Source organism: Schistocerca piceifrons, chromosome 2 (genome assembly GCF_021461385.2).
Source record: "Schistocerca piceifrons isolate TAMUIC-IGC-003096 chromosome 2, iqSchPice1.1, whole genome shotgun sequence".
NCBI lineage: Eukaryota > Metazoa > Arthropoda > Insecta > Orthoptera > Acrididae > Schistocerca > Schistocerca piceifrons.
This window is the reverse complement of record NC_060139.1, coordinates 580585977-580608032: the sequence shown is the minus strand read 5'-3', so window position 1 is coordinate 580608032 and position 22056 is coordinate 580585977. Positions and strand designations below refer to the sequence as shown.

At 38.7% G+C, this 22056-nt stretch overlaps 1 protein-coding gene across 3 annotated transcripts in view; it reads left to right on the top strand.

The window, feature by feature from the left end:
- The first annotated feature begins 1591 nt into the window (after positions 1 to 1591).
- The window catches only part of LOC124774975 (thialysine N-epsilon-acetyltransferase-like), a 137337-nt gene continuing 116872 nt past the window's right edge, over positions 1592 to 22056 (top strand). The window contains exon 1 of one of the 3 annotated variants that reach the window (XM_047249713.1): positions 1592 to 1711. The gene's annotated coding sequence lies outside the window, so the exon portion shown is untranslated. Of the gene's footprint in view, positions 1712 to 2377; positions 2400 to 2737; positions 2968 to 22056 lie in introns of those variants that run through there. The other 2 variants (XM_047249715.1, XM_047249712.1) reach the window with 2 other exon arrangements.

Here is a 22056-nt window from a genome sequence, read left to right as displayed (position 1 = left end):
CAAATTTATTAACATTTACCTGACATCATTCAGGTATGAAAGAAATCAGTGTAACTGCAATATTTGCAACACTGTAAGCTCACAGGTAATGATATTCAATAACTAGTCCTGATATATGATTGTTTGTCATCCAGCAGACATAGATCTGAGTTGAAAACAAAAGTGGAGGAGGACTCTCAGGATCATATTTTTCTTGACTTATTTGAAACTGTGATTTTTCCACTTCACTGGATGAGAGATGCCTATTATATTAAACAATATGTGACTTGTGGCTATGTTCTATACATTAATTCTTGTTTTATGTCTAATGCAACCTGTTGACTCTTAGACAAGGAGGCAATTATTTCTCTGCTGTGTGTTGTGGTTGCGTGAATCACAGTTCAACTTAATTTTTTAACAACATCTTAAACTGTATGAATGAGAGGTTCACTCTGCAGGGAAGTGTGCACTGATGTGAAACTTGCTGCTAGATTAAAACTGTATGCCTTTTGTGGGCAAGTGCTTGCACCTCACCTGAGTTCTAGTCTTGGTCCGGCACACAGTTTTAATCTGCCAGGAAAAAAGCACTTAACTGCGAAAGGCAAAGGTCCTGGAGTTTGAGTCTTGGTCCTGGATACAGTTTTAATCTGACAGGAAATATCTTAATCTTAAACTGTTTTTGCTGTGGATAAGTTCTAGGCATGTATTTTACTGGACCAATATTACATATAATTTCAAACGATCACTGTTACAACAAGATTATACACATGGTTGGCGTGGGGGGGGGGGGGGGTGTTCGACTTTTCAATATTCTGATCAAAATGGCAGGTGGTCATATCTAAGGACTTAATGACTTGAAAACACATTATGTATCTATTGATACTCTGGATGTAGCCTGCTGCCCTTGTAAAGCTTTTTTGCTATATTCTGTAGAAATAAGTAAAACTGTGCCCTGCGTATCCCAGGTGCATGGAATACTGAACTCAAAAATCCATATCATGTACACAGTTTTACTACAGTTACGAAAATTTGCTTTGCTGTTGTCTTCCATTTCTAATGGGGAGTAACAACGACCGAATTCTCTAGTTTCTTTGAAAACACTAAAATGTGCAACAAATGGAAAGGTAAGCTTTTTGTTTAATATAAAGCCCCTATACTGATAGTATATTTATATATTTCTGATGGTTCATTTATACAGCAAAATTTTAATTTTAAAAGATTATAAAGCACCTCACTAAATAACCCGCCCCAAAATACTCAAGTATAACATTTAACAAGAAGTTAGTAAGTGGACGTTGAAGATTCTAACACCCCCCCCCCCCCCCATATTATACTTTGGCTTTAATTATTACTACCAATGGCCATACACTGTTTTTTCACTTATTGTAATTTCACCCCTCTGCCCCATGTGTACAGGGTTGGGTTGGCTGTAGAATTGCCATATACTTGCGAAGTATGTATTTATAGTAACTCCATTAAATTGTCTTCAGTTCTTCCAACCGCTAACAAGTCTTTCACCTCTACATATTTTCTTTCTACCTAATTTATCTGACCGAAAACGTTTTACGCATCTGCAAACCGTATTATACGGTAACCTCGACTGACTTGAATCAGTCTTCACACAAAGTCCTCGCGAACAGACCTTATTGCACAGTTACAATATTAATTTGGACTGTTGGCATACGTGTAATGAAGTAGACAGATGACCAATTAGGTGACGCGATTTGTACAGGTAAATATGTTTTCATTTATTACCTGTAGCAGCTGTTTTCGTGTGTAGTTAAGTCTTGCTCACACGGCGAATGAATTTTAAGATGGGGTACAGTAACTCTTGATGTATTTGCGCATTTTCTACGGTTACGATAATAAAAAATGAACATCCCGTACAGAACACGAAGCATGTTTGCCTGGTGTGATTAGTAAAAACGAAATATTTTTAACAGAAATGGAACCTTGTGGTTCGAAAAAAATTTTTCTAAGAGTGTAGCCTGAAATATAAGCAATACTTATGGCCCATATGACTTAACGGGCGCCTCGGCATTTGTTAAACGTGCAAGGTCGACAGTGTAAAAACATGATTATGTTAGGTCGCCACTCTACGTAGTGCAGTTTCGGAATACTTGTGACCGGCGCTACAATACCCATGACGGCTTTCGTCACCCTCCGATCACATTTTGCCTCAAACACGAAAAATGATTACGAAATGTTGGAAATATAAAACAGAGAAAAACAGACTGTGCAGACACGTTTGATTTGAACTTCTCAATGGCGAAGTCTTCAGATAAGAGTAACAGCAGTTTGAGACACTTGTTTAGTGCAGATAACGTAAAATTAACACAGTTGATAAGTTATCAATGTAGACACTTCAAAGGACCTTATTCATTTAAGGCTGTATTAATATCCTTATTTACAACCTACCGGTATGTAGACTTATTTATTTGTTCAAGTATTGCAAAACCTAAAAAAAAAGTTTGCCACCAACCATTGGGTCTACTGCGGGAGAAAATACAAAAGGAATGTTTTTAATATCAAGCCCGCATGCTGCGGTCTCAAATGTCACGACTGACTGACAGAGCAAGAAATGACATAAATATTACGAAGCCGCAAAATCAACACATGTTAGTGCAGCGGTACTTCCGTTGTTAGGCCACGACGCCAGCGCCAAACCTTTCGTCCCTATCCTGTGTGAATACTGCTATTTGAAATGAATTGTGTAATTTTTTTGACGTCCACGGCGAACCGACCTTGAAGGTCGTTCCGTCACTTAAAGAGTAGCTTCACTTTGGTTGTCAACGTTACGCCGCAGCATCACAGCAACGTCTCATCAATGAGGTGTCCACATTTGATGGAATCGAAAAGTAAACGCTTGGACGACCAAGTCTAGAAAGCACCACACTGAAATATTGGCCGCCTCGTTAGATTTCTTTATTTCTGCTGAATGCCAATTAATTTCTCCTTTGGAAGGTTCGACGAAAAGAAACCCAGTAGGTATGTGAAAGCACAAAACGATTTTAAGTATAATAGTTCCTGAACAAAGAAAATAAGCACACAGCTCATAGATAAGAACGTAAATAGGTAAAAAAATTAACAGAAAATTGTTTAAACATATCTGTGAGATATTTATTTTTTCGTTGCTTGTGGCAAATTAATAGGAAAGACGTAGCTGCAGAGCAAATATAGTTAATGGTTGGAAGAGCTACCGGTACTAACAAAACAAAATCTGCAGCTTAGACAAGACATGGATATAATTCCTAGTAATACCAACGTATTTTCAGAAACATGTATTACCAAGGGTGGAGGGGGGTACTTTAAGCCGACCGCATAAAACATTTTAAAAAAATAATTTCATAATTGTTGTTGATCTGCATTAACAACATATTTTTTTTAAAGAGGAACTGAAGTGTAATTATGAACCAGAACTTAAGAATATCTTTTGGCTACTGATTGGATTAAAAACAGTAAATATTTTTTCAAAAGTTTAAAGAATGTACCTGACTGGATTGAAATATTGGTTAAAGGCAGACACAAAGTACCACCCCATCCCCACATGGCATCTTGAGGTTTAAGATAGATTTGTTTCATGAGTGAATCATCAAAAAAATTGCATAACCAAACAGGAAAGGATGCATAGAATGTCTGGAATTGTTGTGTGTCAGAATATCACATGAAAATCATTTGTATTGAAGAGAACACTATGGATACAAGTTAATATAATGCTGCTGTTTGCTGTTCTCCACAAGGGGTTGAGTTGGTTGCAGTTTGTAAGCAGATGGAAATAACCCTGACTACTGTCAAGTGATTGAAAGCTGCCGGAAATGGGTGTGTTGGGAAGGCTGCCAAGGGTTGTGTGCCATAGTATTATCCTCTCTTGTGATTACTGTCTCTCTTGCAGGAAATAGAAGTCTAATCAGTACCCATTCACTTGACTATGATTGGTGTGTCAGTGGTGGGTCTAGGTATCCTATAAGGGGTAGACAGGGACCAGGGAGGACTCAAGGTGTAATACCGATCCCTCTAATAAACAAGTTCCAGGTGCTGTCTTTCACTGAAGCTGACATTAAGCCAGGTGGACTCACATCACCACTTTTGGGGAAACCCACTTTGTCCTGTGTTTAGAGGAAATAAACATGAAAGAGTAGGAGTCTATTAATTGTCAGCAGTTAAAATGGATGGAAAATAATAGTACCCCTTATGTAAATGTCAAAAAGGGATAGGAAGGAACACCAGGTACACTCGGTTTGTATGTCTGAGGCCTCATTCGACACGTTGAAGAGGTATGCTCTCAGCTGTTGAAGGAACAGGGTGCAACCAACTACAGATTGTGGTGCACATTGGACAGATGATGCTTGGCATCTGAACTCTGAGGTCATACTTGGTTGAGAATACCAGCCTTGCTAACAGAGTTTCAATGAAGTTCACAACCTGCAGCATTGCCTCCAGAACAGATCATGCCCCCCACCCCTCCAGTTCTGAGTTGAATGGAAAGCGTGAACCATAGACACCATGACTGAGTGAGGTGGCACAATGGTTATCCCACTGGACCCACATCTGTGAGAATGATGGTTCAAATCCACATCTGGCCATCCAGGTGTAGTTTTTTGTAATTGCCCGAAATTGCTCCAGGCACATGCCAGGATGGTTTCTTTGAAAGGGCACTGCCTATTTCCTTCCCTATCATTGATCCAGTCCGAGCTTGTGTTCCGTTTCTAATGACCTCAATGTCGACAGGACATTAAATCCTAGCACTCTTTCTTCTTTTAGAGACTCTGAGGGTTCTGTGACAAGCTAGGGTGTGACTTCCTAGGCTTGCACCATAGAGCTGAGAGTTGTAGGGTCTCCGTAAATAGGTCAGGTGTGCACTGCACATCAGTGGTAAGTTACCCATGTAGCTGACCGTGTGTAGGGTGCACCACAACGGTTTATATGTGTCTCGCCATCCAATTCAAATGCCTCCCACAGATCCTAGTGGTTAACTGCTGAAGCATTCGCAACAAAGTCCCAGGGAAAGAAGTGCTTCTAAAAAGCACTGGATCTCGCATAATATTAAGCAGGAAAGCTGGTTAGAACCTGAAGTTGACAGTTGTATGATCTTTGGGCAAAATGTAAGCATGTACCGGAAGTATAGGGAAACAGGAAATGGAGGTAGTGTATGTTTTGCAGTAGATGAGAATCACAGATCCATTTAGATAGAAGTTGAAGCTGGACATAAGATTGTTTGGGCAAGACAGTATCAAGGACAGACATAAAATTATAGTGGGGTCCTATCGACTACCAGATTCTTCTCCTCAGTTAACCAAAAACTTTAGAGAAAACCTCAGTATGCTTGTACATAAGTTCCCTGATCATACTGTGATCACTGAAGGAGGACTTAATAATCCAACAATCAACATGGATAATTATAGTTTTGTTGGTGGTGGGTGTAACAATACATCCTGTGTTGCATTACTGACTACCTTCTTTGGAAACAATGTAGCACAGATACTTAAGAACCCCACTTAGAATGGAAACAAATTTAATGACAATGAACAGACCTGGCTTCTTTGAGGAAGTCCACATCAAAACTGGTATCAATGACCCTGAGGCAGTTGTAGCAACAATGAGTACTCTGATGATAAGAAGCGGTGTGACATTGGATTGCAAGCAAAATTCACACCTCTCACAGCAGTTGACTTACTTGATCTGCACAGCCTATCTTCTTATCTGGATTGCCGGCTCCGTCGATCTCCAAAACCTTCTTCTCCGAAGAATAATGCTGGTTACAGGAATTTATAAGACTCTGTCTCTATTTTTGAAATAAATTAGTACTCAAAGAATACTTTAAACTCAGAAATAGTATATTTCAACTTCCATAGAGAACAAATTCAATATTTCTCACATCAGTATTCGAATTTTTATAAGTCAACTGATTTGTCTTGCGCTTGACTCGATGAAATACATCTGCAATAATGTACTTTTTACAACCACATAATTTATGAACATGTCTTGCTTCTAGCAAGTCCAACACATGAAGTATAATTAACAATGTTTCAGCTGTTCTTTTTTCTCGTTACAATAATCAATGATATAAAACCCCATAAGATACATAAACATTCTTGTTCTTCTAATATGACTCCCGTGGCACGAGTGGCAAACACTTGACGATGCCGTTTGATCGTCGTGTCTACCTTGTGCTCGTGACTCCTTTCCAGCCTGCACGCACAAACATGTGTTGCGCAGTATGTATGTTCTCCCACTCTTATTTTTAAAATATCGTGTGTTCAAGACGGTAGAAGGACGAGTGGTTCTAGAATGTACGCGGAAATTCTCGAAGCACTACATATCCCTCCCCTCAGCTCGAGCATGTGATATTTTATACATACTCATTATGTACATTAGTATTACATATAATAACAACTCATAATTCCACAATATACCCTCCACATTCTTTTATTAACTGTGCATTACCCTTTTTTTACTGTTTAGCTTTTCTTTTTTCATTTTACTTTGATTATAAAACGGGAGTATTTCACTCAGTGTTGGACTCAATTCTTTTATATCTAGGAGTCGTGGGGCCTAAACCTTTGGTTTCCAATTGCAAGCTCCAGGTGTTCATGACACTTGAATATTTTACTCTTTATTCTAATTCTTTGTACTGCTTCTTTAGAATGTAATAGCCTCATTAATTATAGACTGTTTGTAGTCTGGATGAACTCTGGGCATATGAAAGTGTTCTTCTCGACACTTGTAAACTCACATGAATCATAATAGTGCTAGTGAAATATAGACTTCAAACTCACCAGAACAATTCCTACAAAATGTATGACTTTTGTCACGATACTGTCCTTTTCTCCTAGGATCAGTACCTATACCTTACATGTGGGTTGACCCTATGAGTACACTTCCTCATTCTGTTCCGGTAGGTATGCCCCTTTATAACAAAACCCTATTCCTCTATGTAGGTACGCCTGCCTTATATCCTTAGCAAATGTCGGGTACGTCTCCCTTATCCTTTATGAGCTGGCCTCATGGTTTTATGTACACTAAAATTAAATATTTCCTGGGAAATATATAAATCTATTATACACTTCGTATATCCTTCTTAATACTTCCTTTGGTCCCTAGAGTCCTCCCCTACTTTTCAACTTCTACATACTTAGTATATACTATGTCTCAAAACACTATTCAATATATAATATGTTTACTTAGGTTATAAGAGTCCCACTATCCTACAAATCATCTGAATGTTTGTTAGACTGACATTCCTTAATAATTATCACAATCAATTCCTCCCTGGCTTATGTTCTCTTTCCTTACTCATGCCTCCTTCTTATGTATTCTCATTCAAAAATCATCGTAGTTTTTCTATACTTATGTACATATGCGATACTGAATTGTCATAGTTCTTCAATAAATAACAATGTGTGCATATTTCCAGATGTACACATACCTTCCCCCTACAACACTTGATGGTTCTTACCTCTCAACAGGTTTCTAGTTAGTAGTTTCAGTGATTGTGTACTCGTGTATCGTTGTGTGTATGATGATGTGTGTTTGTGCAGCCTGATTCTTCGGTCTTCTTATCTGGAGATAAGCTGTAGGTTATTGGAAACCATGGAGAATATGAAGAAGTTGTGCGATAGAAGTAGATGAATATGGAAGGAGGGAAAAAATAGGCAGGTACTCAAAAGAGAAGTAAGAAAGGAAAAAAAAAAAAATAGAAATGGTTGCTAAGATCAAAGCCCCAAAGACAGGAAACCCTTCCCATCCCCCTTCCCCATGATCCCTATTCTGGTACCGCGCGCCGCGGAATTTGAATCCCCGCCAGACGTCATGGACGTCGAAGACCCATAGAGGTCCCTATACCATCACACCGTAAGCAGTGGCGGCGCGCGCCTCCTGGCCCGCATTTAGAGTGAGGGTGCCACAGTGGAATACGTGGTTGCAGTGGCCAATAGCGGTGTCCCCGATCAAGTACTTAAGTGCCTGCCTGTCGCACAGCCTGCCAGTCTAACCTCCCGTGCGTCTCAGGACATATCGCCTCGCATTAGACAGCGTATTGACTTTCATGTTTTCTTTACAAGTGAATGTGGTTGTCTTGTTTGGTTCATGACTCTGTTGTCTGTTCTTGTTGAGTCGTAAGGTCCTTTGTTGGTCATGTCCATCCTCTCCCGTTGCGTTGTTGTTCGCGGGCTGCTCCGTGGGTCCCGCCGCGTTTCCGTCACTACAACCCCACGACTGTTCCAGTCGCCGTTAGAACACCTACCTCGCTGGTACTTGAGTGAGAAACCAGAGGAGGTATGGTGTTAAATTGTCTCTTACAGAACGGACATTCTCACCTTCACCCTTGAGGTCCCCGAAGAAAATCTTAGCAACCCCTATGGAACGGCAAATGGTGAAGAATCAGTCACACTTGTTTGCGAGGGTTTTTTGAAAGGTGCAACGTGTGTTCAGTATTAGCCATGACATATCTGTTGGTGTAAATTGTGCTTTCTGCACTACCCACCCCTTCCAAAAATTATACAAACCCTCCCATTTACATCACATTTCCTAAGAGGTATAAAATATTCTATACAAAATAGAAAATTATACACTACGATAAAATAGTTGTTCTGTTCTTCGCATTATATTACATTATCCATAAATATAATATTCTGTTCGTTTCATTTCATGTCTAGTGACTACTTTCTTTCTTATTCTGTGAGTCTCTTGGGTTGTTTTCTACTTGACTGGCATATCCAGTTTTCTCCGTACTAAAATTATAGGATAGTTTAAGAATTCAAGAATAGATTACAGAATAGTTTAAGATTTGAAGGGAATTCGGTACAGGAAAACTATTTTGGTAAGAACACCGAAAACAACTCAGGATCCGACAGTCTTCAGTCCACTCGTTAACACAGAACGTTAACATCCATGGGAGGTATAAAACTTTATGTCCTTTACTTTGCACTTTCCTTTCTCTGATCCCTTTATAGGATCCACTAAAAATAATGTTTTGGGATGTAATACCATTTGTCTTCGGTAAGGTCCTTCATATTTCTGAAAAAACTTGGGTGTCTCTTTCTTCAAGTCAGAGCTCTGAAGATGATGTTAGGTTGTTCAGGCCAATTAAAACATTTAATTGGAGGTTCTCCTACAAAAGGTTTGCCTATTCCTTCTAAAGGTGTTAATCCAGTTGATAAATGCACTAATTCATTTAAAATAAGCTCAAAGTCTTTGATCTTCATTGCCCATAAAGTATGTTTTTCATGGCAGCAGGTGCGGCATAATTTCCCAATCTCTTTCATTACCCATTCACATGGATTCGAGGACGTGTTATAGTTGGATATTAACACTTGATGAATACCTTCAAATGCTAAAAATTCTTTAAAATCATTACTAGCAACCTGTGGTCCATTATTGGAGAGAAACCATTTCGGTTTGCCTTCCTCCAGAAAATGTTGTAAACAATGTATCACGTCTGGTGTATTTCCTTTTTCGTGGGATATAACTTAACATACTTTGACCAACACTCTATGAGGACTAAAATATACAACACTTCTCCCTTTCCTTTCAGAATTGGTCCAAAGAAATCCACTGCTGTAAGATCGTGTATAAACTTAGGAATGATTGGATACAATTTGTATTTAATATGAGTGTTATTCTCTTTCACCTTCTGACATATTTCACAAGTCCTAATTAAAGATACTATTTTATCTACTAGCCTTTTAAAGTAATTGAACCTATTCATATGAGCTATACATTTCTTTATTCTGAAGTGTCCATACCCTGTATGATCATACCAAACAATTTCGTCTTCAATTAACTTCAGAATGCATAAATGCCACCATTGCGATGTTATACTATGTCTCCAAAATAAATTATGTCCCATAATTTTCCACTTCCCTGCTTGATTATGTGACAAGGAATTCCTAATACACATAGCAAACGTCTTGGTAAAATATGGATCATGATGGATGTTCTCTGTTACTCTTTGTGCCATCTTTTGTAGCCTGGTGTGTGGATACCCTCCTGTCAGAAAATTGATTGCAAAAATTACGCCAGGTCCTTCCATCCGTTTTAATTCTTCCATACCTATAGGTAACCTAGACAAAGCGTCTGGTACAATATCCTCAGAACCTTTTACATACTTTTAATATAATCCATTATGGAGTCGAGGTAGCAGTTGTCGTTATACTGGTTACCACTGTTAGCATTCAAGCGCGATTCTTATACACATATTTTAACAATGCATTTCAAGAGACAATGCTCTCATCATCAGGTTGTAAAGTCTATGTCATGAAATTAAACGGACTAAAAAGACAAAATACCATCACAAACAGTTGGGAAGTCCATATAGTAAAACAGAATTAAAAGTATATTGGACTGTGGGTCCTCATCTTACATTGAAGTTGTTGACACAAGTCGATGGCCGTCCCATAGCTACCAAGTATGCTGTCGCACTGTGCCGGCTCGGGAGCTGTTGTGGACTGACGTGCCTAGGTGTTGTGGCGTGGTTACAGCCGTGTGCTTGACAGTAACGCTATGCTATTGGGCACCTTATTTCGTTATTGCATTGGTCTGCCATCGTTAGCCTCTAGCAACTCCGTCAGTGACATGCTACCAACTTAAAGTCGCATACCTACCCTAAAATAATTCTAAAAACCCACTAAAAAATCTCATTTCTTTAAAATTATCTTGTGCATTTAGAATATTGCTTTGTTTCTTTTCATGGATAGCTATCTTGAATTCCTCTAGTAAATCAAGTTTCCTCCCTTTCTTTTCTACATGCAATATTTCCACGTTATCTTCTATGCTATTAAGGGGATGGCCTGTTTCATATATATGGTTCGCAACAGCTGATTTGTCATAATTTCCTAACCTGAATGCATCTTTATGTTCTTTATACCGGATCACGAATGATCTTCCTGTCTGCCCTATATATTTTGCATCACAAGTTCTGCACTGAATCTTATAAACTCCCGATCTTTCAAACTGATGGAGAGAAAGAGAAAATTATCACAATGCCATACTACGGAACAGTCTCACAAAAGATAGCAAATATTTTTAAGCCATACGATGTTAAAATAGCTTTTCAGACTAATAACCTAGTAAGGTATAGCCTTAAGCACGATATTGGCGAGAAGAGAAATAAGTTTGAAAGATTGGGAGTTTATAAGATTCAGTGCAGAACTTGTGATGCAAAATATATAGGGCAGACAGGAAGATCATTCGCGATCCAGTATAAAGAACATAAAGATGCGTTCAGGTTAGGAAATTATGACAAATCAGCTGTTGTGAACCATATATATGAAACAGGCCATCCCCTTAATAGCATAGAAGATAACGTGTAAATATTGCATGTAGAAAAGAAAGGGAGGAAACTTGATTTACTAGAGGAATTCGAGATAGCTATCCATGAAAAGAAACAAAGCAATATTCTAAATGCACAAGATAATTGTAAATAAATGAGATGTTTTAGTGGGTTTTTAGAATTATTTTAGGGTAGGTATGCTACTTTAAGTTGGTAGCATGTCACTGACAGAGTTGCTAGAAGCTAACGATGGCAGACCAATGCAATAAGGTAATAAGACGCCCAATAGCATAGCGTTACTGTCAAGCACACGGCTGTAACCACACCACAACACCTAGGCACGTCAGTCCACAACAGCTCCCGAGCCGGCACAGTGCGACAGCATACTTGGTAGCTATTGGACGGACATCGACTTGTGTCAACAACTTCAATGTATGACGAGGACTCACAGTCCAATATACTTTTAATTCTGTTTTACTATATGGACTTCCCAACTGTTTGTGATGGTATTTTGTCTTTTTAGTCCGTTTAATTTCATGACATAGACTTTACAACCTGATGATGAGAGCATTGTCGCTTGAAATGCGTTGTTAAAATGTGTGTATAAGAATCGTGGCTGAATGCTAACAGTGATAACCTTTTACATACTGTATTCTAATGTCATATTCTTGTAGGGACAACATCCACCACATTAATCTGCTATGTAACAAACGTCTATTCATAAAAAAAGATAGAGCTTGATGATCTGTGTAGATATGGATTTCGGACTCCCGTACTAGTGTTTAGAATTTTTGAATACTCCATAGTACTGCTAACAGTTCCTTTTTGGTAGCTGTGTAGTTTAATTCATGTTTATTAAGACTACGATTAGCAAAGTTATAGATCTGTGATTTACATTATCTATATTCCACTCTCCTTGGAATAGTCCTGTCACGCTTGCCATGATCAAACGATGTGTGATGATAAGAAGTGGTGTGATGTTGGATTGCAAGCAAAATTCATACCTCTCCCCCATCGGTTGACTTACTTGATCCGCACAGCCGATCTTCTTCTCTGGATTGCCAACTCCATTGATCTCCAAAACCTTCTTCTCTGAAGAACAATGCGGGTTACGGGAATTTATAAGACTCTGTCTCTATTTTTGAAATAATTTAGTACTCAAAGAATACTTTTAACTCAGACATGGTATATTTCAACTTCCACAGAGAACTAATTCAATATTTCTCACATCAATATTCAAATGTTCATAAGTCAACCGATTCGTCTCACGTTAGACTCGATGAAATACATCGGCAATAATGTAGTTTTTACAACCACATAATTTATGACTATATCTTGCTTCTAGCAAGTCCAACACATGAAGTACAATTATCAATGCTTCAACTGTTCTTCTTTTTTCTCATTACAATAATTGACGATATAAAACAGCATCAGATACATAAATACTCCTTGTTCTTCCAATACAACTTGCGTGGCGTGAGCAGCGAACACTTGTCGATGCTGTTTGACCGTTGCTTCTATCTTGTGCTCATGACTCCTTTCCAGCCTGCACACACGAACATGTGTCACTCGTCATGTACATTCTCTCATACTTATTTGTAAAATATTTTGTGTTTGATGTGGTAGAAGGACGAGTGGTTCTAGAATTTACATGGAAATTCTTGAAGCACTACAGTACCAAAACACAAAGGCGAAATAAAACAAGCAGAAAGATTTATCTGTTCAGCTACTTAGACAGAGAAACAATAGTGTAACACCTCAATGGGGAATCTGAAGTTTTTTAGCTCAGAATAGGAGCACATAGAGGAACTATGGCTCTGGTTTAAAAGAGTAGTTGACCATGCAATGGGTAGATATCTACCCAGTAGGACGGTTCTTGGTGGAAGAGATCCTCCACACCATAGAACAAGTGTAAAGAAACTTCTAAAGAAACAGAGACTGTTGAATAATAGGTATAAAACAAATCACAAGTTATAGATAGAGAGATGCTGAATGAAATATGTTTGGCAGTTAAGAGAGCAATTTGTGTTGCCTTTAATGACTACTGCAGCAGAATGTTGTCAAGTGATCTTCCACTAAACCCAAAGAAATTCCGGTTATATGTAAAGCTTGTTGGTGATACCAAAGTCAGTGACCATCACTCACGGATGAGACAGGAACTGAAATTGAGAGTAACAAAGTAAAGGCTGAAATGGTTAACTCAGTTTTCAAATGTTCCTTTATAAAGAAGAACCTAGGAGTATTGCTCCAATTTAATTCTCATACCACTGAAAAGTTGAGTGAGATAAGTGTTAGTGTCAGGGCATTGAGAAACAGCTGAAATCATTGAAACTAAACTGAGCCCCAGGTCCCGATAGTATCTCTATCAGATATTATACACATTTACGGCTGAGATAGTCTGTCATAGATCTCTCAAATGAAAAACTGATGTGAAATCCAATTTGCAATTTTTCACGACATACTGAAAGCTTTGGATCAAGGCCGTCAGGCAGCCACAGTATTTCTCAATTTCTGTAAAGTGTTTGACCCAGTACCACACATATCCTATCATCAATACTCTGATCCTAAGGGTATCAGATGAAATATATGACTGGACAGAGAATTTCTTGATAGGGAGGACGCAGCATGTTTTCTTGGATGGAGAGCTATCAACAGATGTCGAAGTAACTTTGGGTGTACCCCATGGAAGTGTTTTGGGTTCCTTGCTGTTCATGTTGTATATTAATGATCCTGTGAATAATATTGTTAACAACCTTATACATTTTGCAGATGATGCAGTTATCTAGAACAAAGTAGAGTCTGAACGAAGCTGTAGAAATATTCAGTCAGACCTTGATAAGATTTCAAAGTGGTACAGTGATTGGCAACTTGCATTATATGTTCAAAAATGCTAACTTGTGCACTTCACGAAAAGAAAAACAAAAAACATAGCATTGTATGAATATGACATTAGTGAGTCACAGCTGTAATCTGTAAACTCAATCAAATTCTTGGATGTAACACTTAGTAGGGACAGGAAGTGGAGCAATCACATTGTGGGTGAAACAGGTAGCAGACTTTGGTTTATTGGTAGAATACTAGGAACTGAAATCAGTCTACAAGGGAGACTGTTTACAAATCACTCGTGTAACCCATCCTAGAATGTTACTGACGTGTGTGGTACACATACCAAGTAGGACTAGCAGGGGATATTGAATGATACAGAGAAGGGCAGCACGAATGGTCAGATTTTTGTTTGACTTGTGCAAGAGTGTCACTGAAATGTTGAAAGAACTGAACTGGTAGACCCTTGAAGATAACATTTACAGACAAAGTTTCAAGAACTTAAATGATGACTCTAGGAACATATTGCATCCCCCTACATATCGCTCCCCTTGGGATTGTGAGGATAAGATTATATTAATTACAGCACACATGGAGGGATTTAAACAATCATTTTTGTCAAGTTACATACATGAATGGAATGGGGAAAAGGCCTAATAACTCGTACAGCGGGACATACCCTTTTCCATGCACTTCATAACAGTTCACGGAATATAGATGTAGATGTAGAACCAGATAGAAGAAAATGGGCTATTCAGAATGTAGAGTTAAATCCCAGGCTCTTTATGTAAACGATGATTGTATTGAGTGGCTTGTGGGAAGGCTTATACTCCAGACAAAATAAAATACACGGAATTGAAGTGTACAGAATAATTTTTTATCTCAATATATATACATATTCAAAAACAAAACCACTTAACTTGATGACTTAGAGCAACTTCAAGGATAACACTTGTACCAAACTAACACACACATCAGCCGATTGCTTAATGCAGGCTGATGGAGGGGCTGGTAACCACAGGTCAAGTACACATGGGTGTCTCTGGGTATAGTGAGGCTTGTGGCATTGGTGTGATCTTGTAGGACCCTCACTAGCTTGACTGTCTTGTGGTTTTACTGTTTTTTGTGACATCCTTGGTGTGGTCTCTTCATCTCACCACCAGGAAGGGACCAGTGAACAGTGGTTGGAGCAGCAGTTTGATGAGATCTATGCAAAGCATGATGTGAGCACAGTCATCCAGATGAAAACAAGATGTTCACCATAGCATGTAGCAGGTGGGCGTCGGATTTTGGCTATCTGGTCTCAGAGCCATTGTACCAACAGTGGCGGTTTTGCTGTGGTTAGTAGTGGCGCACATGTGAGGTAGCATGCTGATACACCATTTCTCCTTATGATGCACTAATCTCTGGCTTGTACACTGCACAAATGCATAAAAATACCAAGGGAAAGGCTTTTGTCCATTTTTTGCGATGACACGTGACAGGTATTTATTAATAAAGGAAGTAAATTTAGTGTGCGAGTCCACTGTCATTTTGAATATTTGGGAATAAAACCATATGGGTTCTTTAATAAATTTATTTAGTTATGATGCCATTCCTACTGCTGCCATTATCAGGTAGCTGCAAATAAGATTAAAGAAACATAAAGAGTGAAAAGTCTTTGTTATTAAACATCTGACAAAAAATGAAAAATTTAAAGTAAAAAAAATATTTATAAATGTTCAGTCACCAAAAAATAATTTATGGAATGTTCTGGTTGAGAATTATGAATTATTTTCAAGGTTGAAAAACGAAATTCATTCTGAAAGCTAGCAAAGCTCTGTATCTTTTCTTTGTGTACCTAACGACGATGCAGTGCTTCTGGCTTTCAGTGAGTCATCTCCTTTATTCCTAAATAATTTGTAACACTTGGCTTCTGCCAAGAGACATCATGCCGTAGTGTTAACTTGGTGCCTGGCTGTGGGATTTGGGCGAGTTGAAGTCGTATGGCAGGGTTGCCAAGAAATGCTGTAGTGGCAGCAAATTCTTCCTAGTCCATAATGTTTGCCAAACCACAGATGCACAAAAAGTAATTGGTCACATTGTCTTCTATAAATTTTATGTGGCACACATCTATTGTAAACTGGTGACAAACTTTATATGTCTGAACAGCAATGAAGAGCACTTGTCACTGGTATTCTGGGAAGTGGAGACTATTGGTTTGTGCTCAGTGTAAATTGTCTCAGGACATAATACAGTTTGTGGGTGGAAATATTTAAAACCCTCATAAATTACAAGGAGTTCCCTGTCACATGTGCTTCACCATTGCTATGCTGGTTGTAACTTTCTGAACAAAAAAATTAATGATTGCCATTGTTGGCCAATCTGTCAGTGTAGAGCAGTACCTGTTGCTATTTTCTGTAATCGTGCTTTCTTCAAATCCATTTTTAATGTATAATGCACAAAGAAAACTGCACCTAATATAGTCTCAGTGACATAATCAACTACAGATCTCCATATAAAGGGGGTGACGAGGCTTATGTTGATAGTCAGTAGCGTATGGCCATAGGTGGTGATTGCCAAATTGTTTGCCACCTTCAGGTGCGATTTTTTATTTGGCTTATTGTCAGGTGTGCACCGTGCTGGGGGTATGCTAACTTTGGAGTCGGTGTCAGTCAGGAAGGTCACATCTGTACACCTATCTGATACAAGACCATTCTGAAAAGTAATGCCTCCAAATTTGTCATGTGAAAACATACACCTATCTGATACAAGACCATTCTGAAAAGTAATGCCTCCAAATTTGTCATGTGAAAACATTTAAAGCCCTCTGAATAAAGCAAACATTATTGACATTCTACATCTCTGTTCTTCTTGTCTACATATTTATTTCTCAACATATTCACCTTTGTGATGAACACAATGCTCCCAATGAGAGACCAGTTTTTTGATGCCATCAGTGTAGGATGTTTGATTTTGTTGATGGAGCCACACTTGTTGTACCTGTGGTACCAGCAAACATTAATAGTGTTTTCCCAAGCTGTGGCTAAGCCATGTCTCTGCAATATGCTTTCTTTCAGGAGTGCTAGTTATGCAAAGTTCACAGGAGAGCTTGTGTAAAGTTTGGAAGGTAGGAGACGAGGTACTGGCAGAAGTAAAGTTGTGAGGACAGGGCATGAGTCGTGCTTGGGTAGCTCAGTGGTAGAGCAATTGCCCGCAAAAGGCAAAGGTCCCAAGTTCGAGTCTCAGTCCAGCACACAGTTTTAATCTGCCAGGAAGTTTCAAGTTTCATTAATAGTGTTGTCCCCATATTATTGGTAATTTGATGTTGCAGCACTTTAGTTTGTCAGGACTGTTGATGTTTACTAGGTCCTCCTCATTGCTGCTGTGCTTGAGCCTCTCTGGCCAGCATTTCAACTGTGGTGTGTAAACTCTGAAGCTCTTCAGAAACTCTCAGTGGGTGGTGGGGCACAGTGGCAATACAGTCTGGTGTCGCTTCTTGAAGTGAGTATAGCATCTGTCGGATGGAGTCGACTGGCACATCGTCTGCCAATGATATCATGACCACTTTTCTGGCATTTCCAAAGTTGTGAATATTTTATCAGCCATTTTTAGCAACTTATTTATTGGTTGATCTTCGTGTACTGCCACTGCTATCTTCACTTGCGATGGTACCTGCAGTTGCCAAAAATGCTACAACAAAATGTCCAAAACTGTAATCATGTTAATCAGTCCTCATAGCTGCTGCCAAAATTCTGAAGGGGTTTTGTCACCACTTGTTTCTTGATAAAGCCCCTGTGTGAGCCTTTAGTTTGGTAATTTAGTTCAGTGAGCAGTTTATTCAGCTTTTAAAGTGAGCTAAACTTGATGATGTGGTGGGTACACAATAAAGCCTGAACCAATGATGTTGCCCTCTGGTCTAAATTGTTAATAACCATCATACATTTTTCATGGTAAATGGTAACTCATCAGAGCATGGATATTTTCATTGACCACAAACCAAATTGGCGGTTGGTTGGGCATAAATGACTGGCTCCACAACTGTAAATACGGTGCAGAAGAACTGCTGGAACTGACTTATGGGCAGTTCATTGCTCCTCAGTGCAGTTACAATGTGGAAGAATTCATCATAACAGTCAAAATTTTCAACTGTGGTTTAACATTGTCTCTTAATTTAACAGAAGCATCAAATACGTGGCAGTGTGTAGTTGACATTATTGTTTGTGTTCATTGAACTGACACACTGTTTTGGTGTTCAGTTCTCTGCACTGCACTATGTACAACTTTTGCATTTCAGGAAGGAAGAGTTCCGAACCCAGATATCATTGCAAGTTTTTTGAATCTTGTTCTTACCATCAGGGTTCCAAATGCGTAGTACTGCCAATTAATGCAATTAAAAGTGAAATATTGATAATATAATGTAAATGGATAGATAAAAAATCTCCTCACCAGGTGGCAGTAGGCTGTATGGTGAGTAGATTTTTTATCTATCCATTTACATAAAATAAACGTGAAAGGATACACTACCTAATTTTCAGAACCAGTAGTTTCTTTGTCATGGTACAGAGATTAGACTGCACTTAACACCAACACTCCACATTCACATGTGCTCTTAGACCTAGAACACTACCTCTTGACTGGTCACCTGGAAGTCTTCCTAAAACCTTGCTTATTGTTACCCTAGTCAACTTCATCCTTGGCCATAACTTCATTGCTTGTGATGACCAAACTTGTGAAATTATCAAGGGGCCACTATGAGAACAAAGATACTCAGTCCTTTGCCAACCTTTTAATGGGTCCCAAGAAAGAACCTAGCTCTGGCCTGGTACAGATTTACTGATAACATCTTTGTGGTCATATTGAAGAAGAACTACTCCACTTGCTGCAGCAACTTAACTCCTTTTCCCAACTGAAGTTCACCTAGTTCTTTTCCAAATCCACAGCCACCTTCCTTGCAATTGATCTTCATCTCACTGAAGCCCACATCCAAACCTCAGACCAAATAAAACCAACCACTTATCAACATGCCTACACTTTGACAGCTGCCCCACCTTTCACACCAAATGCATCCTTACCCGCAACCTAGGCATCCATGGGAAACATATCTGCTCAGCCACCAAATCCCTCTATACCTACAACAACAATCTCTCCCAGGCTTTGCTGTCCCACAACTACTCCACATATCTTAATGACAAACAAATCTCCTGGGTATTATCTTCTTCTTGTCCACTGACTAATAAAGTTATCACTTCCAAAATAAAAAACCGCAAAGGCTACAGCTTTCTCAAGTCAAGCCCTGAAATGAAATCCTCTCTCCATCATTACCTCCCCATGCCGCTCATTGTCACCTTCCATCACGCCCTTAACATTTGTTGCATGCTACTGAAACCTTATAACGATACCAACTATTAGCCTACCCCATGGTTCCTACCATTGCAATCATGTCTACTATAAAATCCATCCTGTGCATCCAGCCACTATGACATGCTCCAACCCCACCACTGGAAATCCTATAATTAATTTTTTTAGCTTTCCATAACCTATACCTCTCCCCTCCCTGCCAAAGGAACAAGCTGAAAGCTAGATGGTGTATCACTTTTACTTTTAAGAGCATGTGTGGTGTGTGTGTGTGTGTGTGTGTGTGTGTGTGTGTGTGTGTGTGTGTGTGTGTGTGTATTTTTGTAGTGGTAGTACTACATATTTTGTCTCCTGAAGGTACGTAATGGCCGGAAGTTTCATCTCACAATCTATCGTATTATAAACTCTTTGTATACAATACTGTTTATTTATGTTCTCCTTTGGCAAGTATTACTGGTTCTTCAGGAATATGGAAGACTATGAACAACAATGCTGCCTGCCTCCCATTTCATCTATTTGATTGCCACCTTCTCCACACTGTATGCCACCAATTTCCAGCTTCCAGTAACCTTCTGTAAATAAAAGAAGAAGAAGACATCCCTTGTTAAGCCAAGCATCTCTATGGGAAGTGGGGACAGCCGGCCAGTCAGTACTGGTGGCTCCAGTATTCACAGACTTCACAGTTTGTTAGCCATTGTGAAACATCATTGACTCAAGTCAATAGCCCAAGCCTTAAAAGCTTATAGGAAAGTTCAGTGAATAACTTTATGAATAGTGGCTTTGAGTTACAGGGGAATCTGCACTGACATAGTAGGGCAGATCAGAGACTTCTACCAAGGAGTGTACTGTCACCCTGTTCAGTGATTTTAATGCACAATAAAATTTCAAGACATTGTTGTTCAGTATCTGGCTCACTGCAGAACAAATCGAAATGGGGAGTGATTCATAGAACTTAGTAAGGCATTTAAAGTAATCCTGATATCAGCTGTAGATGGGACTGTCTCTGCCACAGACAGCAGAACTTCTATGCTATCTCCAATGTGAACTTGTTTTCAACATTTGGAGAAATGAAATACCTCACCAGTGTCCTTTCACAACATTTAATGCTAATCACAGCAACTCCAGAAATAAGATTTACTGATCAAGATGTCTTTCATCTCAAGTACTCTCAAAGGTAAACTTAGCAAGTACGTAGTCTCTCATCCTGATTATGTCTGAAACTTTCCCTTGTGCAGCAGCTGAGTTTCACCCCTCACATTTTGAAATATTAACAAGATCTACACCATCACAAATGTGTAGTCTCCTATTAATCAGGCAAACAAGAAAAACCCAAGGAGCAACTGGAAGACATTATCTGTTAGGGTTCCAAGAAGTGTACTGTTGCCCTGTTCAGTGATTTTAATAAACAATAAAATTTCAGAGCATTGTTGTTCAGTATCTGACTAACTACAGAACAGATCAAAATGGGGAGTGATTCATAGAACTTAGTAAGGCATTTAAAGTAATCCTGATATCAGTTGTAGATGGGACTATCTCAGTTATTCTGATGCCAATGTTATTTTTTCCTTTCTGATATCAATATTGAAATAACAAAAATTGTGACCTTCAACAGAAAATATCCAGTTTGAAAAACAAAATTCCAGGAAGAGAAAACATATTCAGATAGACAGGCTGTAAACAATATTTTCTGGAAGAAACAGACCTAGCAGACATAGGCATCATGTATACATAAACAATGGGAGTCATTAATAATGTAAGGAAACTTTCCCTTGTCCAGAGCACACCAGAATACACCTTTAGAAGGTCTTAACAGGACCTGCTATGGTATGGCAGTGAAACGGAAAATAAAGGCAAAAGGTGTGAAAAGACTAACATTGTGAAACAAACAGCTGGTTGCATCAAATGGGATCGGAAAAAGAATGAAAACGTGTTGAAGAATCTTAAAGTGGAACCCATCACACTTTATATTCAGAACTACCAAAACAGCTGGAGAAAACATCTGAAATGAAAGAGCTCAAACAGGATCCTGAAATCCATGCCATGCTACTACTCTAGTGCTGTAACATTAATAGGCTGACGAAAGAAAAAATGGCAGCAGAACTTACCAACAGGACTGTTACAGATCAGTAGGCCTAGCACTTGAAAAGAAAATGATGATGACTTGTACAATAGTTATGTAAAATAACTATTTTTTTATTCAAGCAAGACATCATAAAACTTTATTAACCACTATGTTATTTCCATATTATTGATGACACTGATATAATTAGTTCACCTGCAAATATTTTTCCTAGAGTAATGTTCATAGTTTCACTATAGATGCAAACAATGTGAATGGGAAATTTTTGCTGAGCTAAAGTTGTTGTTTCTAAAGTGTTATAGTTCATTTAAAAGCTCTCATTATCCTCATTTCAATGAATGTGTTACTTTTTCCAAAAACTTTGTATTTCAAAATTTATTCATATTCAAAATTTTCATGCTATAGAATGTTCCAATCTTAAAACGTAATTATTTCCAAAAAAGACTAATTATTTCAATCATTCCATTTGGTAAGTCTACCCTGACTTGGGGTTCTGGGCAACTTTCATAACTCTCCCCATTTCTTAAACCTTGCCAATTCTTTTCCTTCATCTCTCTTCCTTTCCCTT